Raw genomic sequence first — 6,998 nt, forward strand, 5'->3', positions numbered from 1 at the left:
CTGGCAACCGTAAACGAAAATAAACAAAAGCAAAGGAGATTGATTCCCAAGGGCGAACATCCATTACTATTCGCGGTTTCGGGAAAAGGGAAAAAGTGACGCACTTCCAAACCAGCGTGAAATTGTCTTTGAAACGCTGAAAAAACACCTGACGTTTATCACATCCGGTTCAACTGTATGGTTTCCTAATAACGACATTGGCGACCGCGCGAATTTCGACGAAATTTTTCACAAAACTTTCGAAAAACATTCAATAACAAACTATTTTTTTAATTGTTCCAAGATAACTTTTAGGTCCTCACTAATAAATTGCCCACAAAGTGTCAAAAATATCTAAATCATTAACGATTTCATTAGGTATAATGGTAGGCAATTCTGTAAATTTCAGTTAAAATTTAGGCGGTTACTCTAATCTATTTATAATAGTTCTCATCAACTATTGAAATGCAATGTCATCAAGGCGTAATAATCCGACGTGATTTTGCTTATTTTTATAAGTCTTTCACGCACCACGTCATGCCAAATATCGCTTCACCCAAAATACAATTCGCCCCTGTCAAGGGTAAATTGACCACAAAGGGTGCGGGGGTAGATGCCTGGGGTATCGACCGACCCACAAAGACCCCAAGCCCCAATGGGTACGACGTCACGCGGTTGCTAAGTGTATTGATTGTCATAACAATAGAGAAAGCAATGGGATTTAGCGGTGACTTCAGTCAAATAAGAGTTTTACTTAAATTTAGGAAAGGCTACGATGCTTTCTCGGTGTGTTTTAAAATAACTGGATTGCAGCAGACCAATGCATTTCGGTAACATGAAAGCGTGTTATTTCAAACGTGGAACGCTATTAGCCAGGAATTCCATTCTCGCAGCTGTTGTTTTGTCTTTAAATTAAATTTCAAGGCAAATTTGCAAAACTTACCTAAAAAAACTCGCCAGCGTTTCGTTTTGAAAAACACTCCACTATGGAAAATTGCGGCGTTTTTTTGGGGCGTAAAAACTTCTCCCGTAACGGGTTCGACTCGGGTCGCTGGAGGGTCCCGAGTTGGGTAAACGTGCACCCCCTTTGGGGAGGGGGCGCACCTAATCTGTATAATCCGCGGCGACCGACACTCGACGACGATACGCCGCGACTTTGGCGTTGCCCAACTTTCACACGCCAAGTAAAATTAGCACCTGCCTTTGCCGCACAGTCGTGCTTTCAAGTGGCGAAGGCTTGCGTGCGGCGATCTCACGTTGGAACGAATTTAGATTTGCATTTTCTGTTTGGATAAATAACCGATCCGCTGCTTTGGCTGCGGTATGCCCCCGGGGGCCGTCTCGGCAGGTATTCTTCATCGCCTCATATTGATACAGATGGGTGCACTCTGCACACCCATACGTGTGTATTGGATAGTTCGGCTGATTTCTTGACAAATTTCCCAACAAAAATAGATATTACAAATTAAACAAGGCAAAAACCTATAATGTATAAGATTAGGAAGCGCACCGCCTAAAAACAATTAGCAATCAGCAACTCATCCAAAATAAACCCGACTGAGGCACGCTTTCGTACCTTAGAACACCTTTTTGTTTGTTGTTCCCCTTCCTGGCTGATTTTTTTTTCGATTTATTTCAGATCAATAACCTTTTCTAAGACGTTTCGATACGAACTTGTCTTATTAACTGATTAATTATACAAACTCGTATCAAAACGTCCTAATCAAGATGATGTCGATCTACTCGGCTTTGCAATTCATTACCCAGCTACATTGCAGATCCACTTTGCTTTTTCGCCCTATCGCGCACATACAACCTGGCAGCTTAAAACTGCCTATCTGCAGAGATAAGACGAGCCTTCTTCGCAACTCCTTAGCACGGCGCTGACTGATAGCTGCACACCCCTTGCCTTATGCGAAATTGCTAAACCTTGGGTTCAAGTTACGTGTCTCGACCGAAGCAGGTAGGAATGCGCCGCGAAACCTTTGCGCAGCGCGAACGAGACTTTGCCTCCGCTATAACGGAGTTATGAGGCAAAACGGCGTTTGTGGGCAAACTAGGACAACTAGATAATTCTAGTTTCTCATTTGATGAAATAATGAACTAGAACAAAATACTATTCGAATTAAATTTGAGAAGTGCTTGTGTGCTTCAATCCTAGTTCTAATCTAATTCGTTTTTTACCGAATATGCTATGCTTTGTCCAGCGGTACTTTTAGTCTGTCAGTCAAAAAAATAATTTAAATTAAAACTCTTTCGTCGGGAAGACGAGTAAGTGATTTTTACAGCCTAAAAAGCTATGCCAAAAAGCATAAGATTTAGCACACATATATTTACCATTGAAATTCTCATTATAATAATTTTCGATTCACACTAAATTGGTTGTAAATAATTAAACGTAATTATACTATTAAATCTAGTTTAGTTTTTTTCTTCAAGAATTCCGTAATTCTAATTCTAATCTAATTTGAAAAAAAACGAAATCATCTTTTTATAATTCTCATCTAATTGGGAAAAACTAAAATTATCTAATTATTACTCTTGTCAAATTTTGAAAAGTTAAAAAAAATTATTGTCCAAGTCTGTTTGAGGGATTGCCGGATTAGGGTTTTTCGCGGAAGGGCGCAAACCTTACGCGTTTCGGGGAAACTCGAGATTTTTTGGCGGTCCACAACTACAACGGCACAGAACGGCACTGTAAACTTTAGGAATCAAGGGATTTTTGGATTTGCGTTTTTGCCTATCACTTGCATGTTAAACGAGACCTTTTCATGATCCGGAAAGCCGCTTGATACGAGGTACTTCGAACTGTGGAAGGCTTTTGGATTTTCCTTTACTCGGGTCTCGTGTAAAGTAATGTGCGCAAAAACAGGTGCCGGGGATATAACACAAAGCGCTAAAATCTGATCGCGGTAAGATATTGACACCTCGTTCGAAGTATCCAATTTTATATCACCAAGAGTGAAATGCAGCGGTAAACAACAATTTTATTTTCTATTATTTTGTGTTGAGTTTAGTAGGTTATGCAAGGTAAAACTTACAATTTAAACCGTTCTAAAATCTAAATTATTTTCAAGTCTTATTGCGTTTTTCGCCATCACTTTCATACAAAGTTAATAAATTTTTACTATTTCGTGACCGAATTTCAATTAAACGCTTATCAATCGATACACTGACCGGAAAGAGCTCTCACTATGTAAGCGGTAAATCCTTTAGGTCGCATTACTGGGCAAAATACACGCTTCTCCCCAATGATGTTCTCCTAATTACCTTTTCTTGCCGCTTTCCAACAACGAAGGTAAGCCGTCACGGGGATTGGCACGTGTGCGGAATTTTTGCGGGATTTGGCGTCGCGAAATCCCGCGAAAATCGATACTGTTGTTCCCGGGATCTTGCGCGCGCGTTTCTTTAGCGCGTCGAGGTAAATAGAAAGGAATAAATTATTGATAATGCGATGCGACGGGTCAGAACTTAAACACCTCCAAAATCGACCAGAACACGCGACGCGTGGCTTTTGCTTTGCTCGAAGGCAAGCTGCAATAACAAGCACTCTATCGGGCCAACAGGCGCAAAACCCCTTGGGGAAAAGGCCCATAGCGCTGCAACTAGGTTGTCATTGATTTCCCCTTAATTAAGTCACTTCTGTCGCTGAGAGGCCAGCTCCGGGTCGCGGCCACTCGTTTAGCATTGGTCTGAATTTGCGGCACTGCGCGGCGACTGTCTGGCGCTCAATACCCATCCATCAATCTTATGTTTCGATGCTTCCGCGCTTACGTTGGGGCGAATGCGGTCGGCGCACTCAATAGCGTCCGATTTTCAATAAAAGGCCCTACTCTGCTCAATGCTTGGTTCGATGTTTTGAGACGGAACTGCGTTAAAGCCAGTTTTTTAGGCCTTTACTCACAGCTTTCTGTCGACTCTGTTTGACAAAATGTGGAAATCGATTTGCTCTAATCTTCAACAGTCTTACTTGAGTCCTGAGTCCGACTTAAGCAAAATATTGTTCGGTGTGGTCCCGAGTCCGACTCAGACTCCACAGCCTTGCTTAGTTACCCGCATTGTAAAGTAGCTGTTTGGGGCGAGATTTTGATAACTTAAACATAAAAGACAACGTTAAATTACAACTGTAAACAGAAAACTGAGCAATGCGCACTCTTATCAAATGCTAGTCGAATTATTATTCGTGTTCTGTGCGCTCCAGGAACTGTTAAACACCGCGGAAAAGCATGAATTCGTTTCATGTGTTCAGCCTTCAAACAAACGCGTTCAGAAACAGGAAAACGCTTTAAAGGGATGCCTCCAAAAAGAGTACACTTTTCTGCTAAACCAATAAGGAAACAAATCAGCAAACCGGAACAATAAAATTTCGTGTTTCCCTACAATCGCTTTTATTTGGCCCTAAATCCTAAAATTTTGACAAAAACCCTTGAAAATGCGCCAAGGGGGTTGACCTGCATAATTGAGTATACCTCCAATGGGTTCAAAATAAATCAAACTCTGACTTTGCTTCTGCACAGGTTAACTTAACCCTTGCTTTTACATATATGTTCTACTTGTTTGGTGTACCAAAATATTCCTGCATCTGATAATTGCAACCTAAACATATATTGCCTATACGCGTATTAGGAAATGCAAACGACTATACCAACAACACTCTCGTCAGCTCAGCTTGACGTTTGTACCTAAATAAAATAGAAAGTGCCATACGGCTGCTTCAGGATAGGAGAACCTATACAAATTATATTAGTACAGGTCAGCTGGTAAATCTTCAAAGGCAATCCGGTGAGGTCAGTCCTCATACACAATTTGCCATTATATCCCTGAAAAAATCTGGACTTTCGCCAAGCAAAGCTCAGAAACGCGAGCGGTGGTCACGCAAATGTCGCTCGGTTCTTGGCTCGAGCTCCAAGCTTCCAAGAGACAGAAACGACAGCACTCGGCTAATCCGGGGTCGTTCAAATATAAGCGCGCCGGGCCGCGGCAAAACAACAACATTCCCATGGCGAGGAAGCAGCGCAAGTCCCTGGCGCGTCTTTCCAGTCACGCGAGCCCGTGTATTGAAGCGACGGCGAGGTGTCGGGTTTCCAGTAATTCGCGAGAAAGTGCCGCTGGTTGGCTTCTTTTTTTAGCTACGAGACGCGCAGACCTGATTTTTTTTCTTCCTGTAGGCGCGTTTGCGTTGGATTTGGATCGGAATAGGAAATGCGACTCTTCTAAAAACGGTTCTTGGGCAGCTTAAAATAAATTTGTAAACATCAGGTAATTATCTCCATTTTTTATTTGTTCGCACAAATCACCCAAACACCATCCGTACGTTGCTCTAACATTTGTTTCTCTTTATTTTTATTTTTGTCTCGGTGAATATTTCGCAATTACGGTAATGTTATTTCTTGCAATGAGGTGGATGCAAAGGTAGCTATAGTTTACGGCAAACAATCAGTCGGCGAATATTATGGACAAATGCAGCTCTTTACATGCGCCTAAAAGTCAAGCTCCGAGCAAATACAGCACAACGAAGCGTGAATGCATCACAAATCTGCAAGAACGATTGTCATCCCATATATTCGCCTTTCTCATGTTCTTTTCCTCGTTGCTGAAAATATAAGCAAGCCAGGGAACAGGGGGCTGAATAAAATGGACTTTGCTATAACCAACGCCAATGCTTGCTCAATCTGTTAGTACAAGCAATTCAATTGAAGGGGATCCACAGTACCATATCATTTATTCAATGAAACATGCACACATATGTGCGTTCACAACTGAGATCTAGCCCCTCCGAAGTTGCTTTTTAACCAACGACTACGGCTCACGTATAATTAGTACACCGAAAGCCATTGCAGACTCACCGAATCTGTTGATCTATGATGCAAGCAGGGCAGGCTCGAAATCTGTATGGACTTTGATATTCTAACTACGTCTTACTACAACCTTCAGCCATTAGGCTTCAAACTTTTCGTAGGTTCAATGGATTTTTTTTCACGTTAAGTCTGAAAGTTTCATCTTGTATGGTTGGCGAAGGTGTTATCACCTTTTGTTTGTTAGTAAGGGGGGAGGGGGTGCTTGTTTGGCGGCAAAAGTGACACCCAGCGGCTCACGTTTGCTTTACTCCGACGTGACGATCGCGAGCGGCCCGTGAGCAAACAACGACGGTGCTGTGACGTCACAGTGGTCCACTTGTGACGTGACAAACGTCGAACCGAGTTAGGTGTATATACACATGACGGGGCGGGAGGGCGAAAATTTCTGCAAACTTTAAAACACCTCGGTGTTTTAAGAATGACATCTCGAAGAAGATTAGCTTCATTATAGGAAGCTAATTTTGAATACATTTCACAAGATACTAAAAACAGTTTTATGCTACAAATTAACACATTTAGATCATAATGGTTGGAGATTTCATTTAAACGTAGTTAGAATATCATAGCCTATATACAAGTAGGTAGAGCTTTGATATTCTTCATAGGACACTATACGCTTTGCTTAAATAGCTAAACTTCGTCAAACTGTAACGACAGCAATTTCGTTTATTGTTGTACATTTTTTACCTAACAGCAAAAAAATGTATGTTGTGACAAATGGGGACTTTTCGGGAAAGTGACTTTCTACTGGTCCGGATTATTTTCGCCCCTCGCCGCGTTCGATTGTGACGAAACAAAAGAAGCAACGCGCGAGCTTTGGCATCGCGCCAAACTCTCTCCAAACGAACAGCAAACACCGTCGATTGTTGGGTTTTTACAGGGGGTTGCGTGCGGAGAAAGGGGGGTGGGGGTGGTTCGTGACTAAAACCGCTTAAGCTTCTGTACACACAGCGCTGGCGAGATGTTGATATAGCACAGATCTCAACGGACGGCTACCTGCAAAAACTGCGACTTCTACAAAGCCGAATGGAGCATTTACAAACAGCAAATGAGTTTCGCCACGCTGCGCTGATAACCACGCAAAAAGGCACAAAATATTAACCTATAGTGTCTATTCGCGCATTTCAATCAGCATGGTAATAAACTGACAATTTTTATGAT

The sequence above is a fragment of the Ascidiella aspersa genome, chromosome 9, assembly GCF_963924565.1.
Source record: "Ascidiella aspersa chromosome 9, kaAscAspe10.2, whole genome shotgun sequence".
NCBI classification, from domain to species: Eukaryota; Metazoa; Chordata; class Ascidiacea; order Phlebobranchia; family Ascidiidae; genus Ascidiella; species Ascidiella aspersa.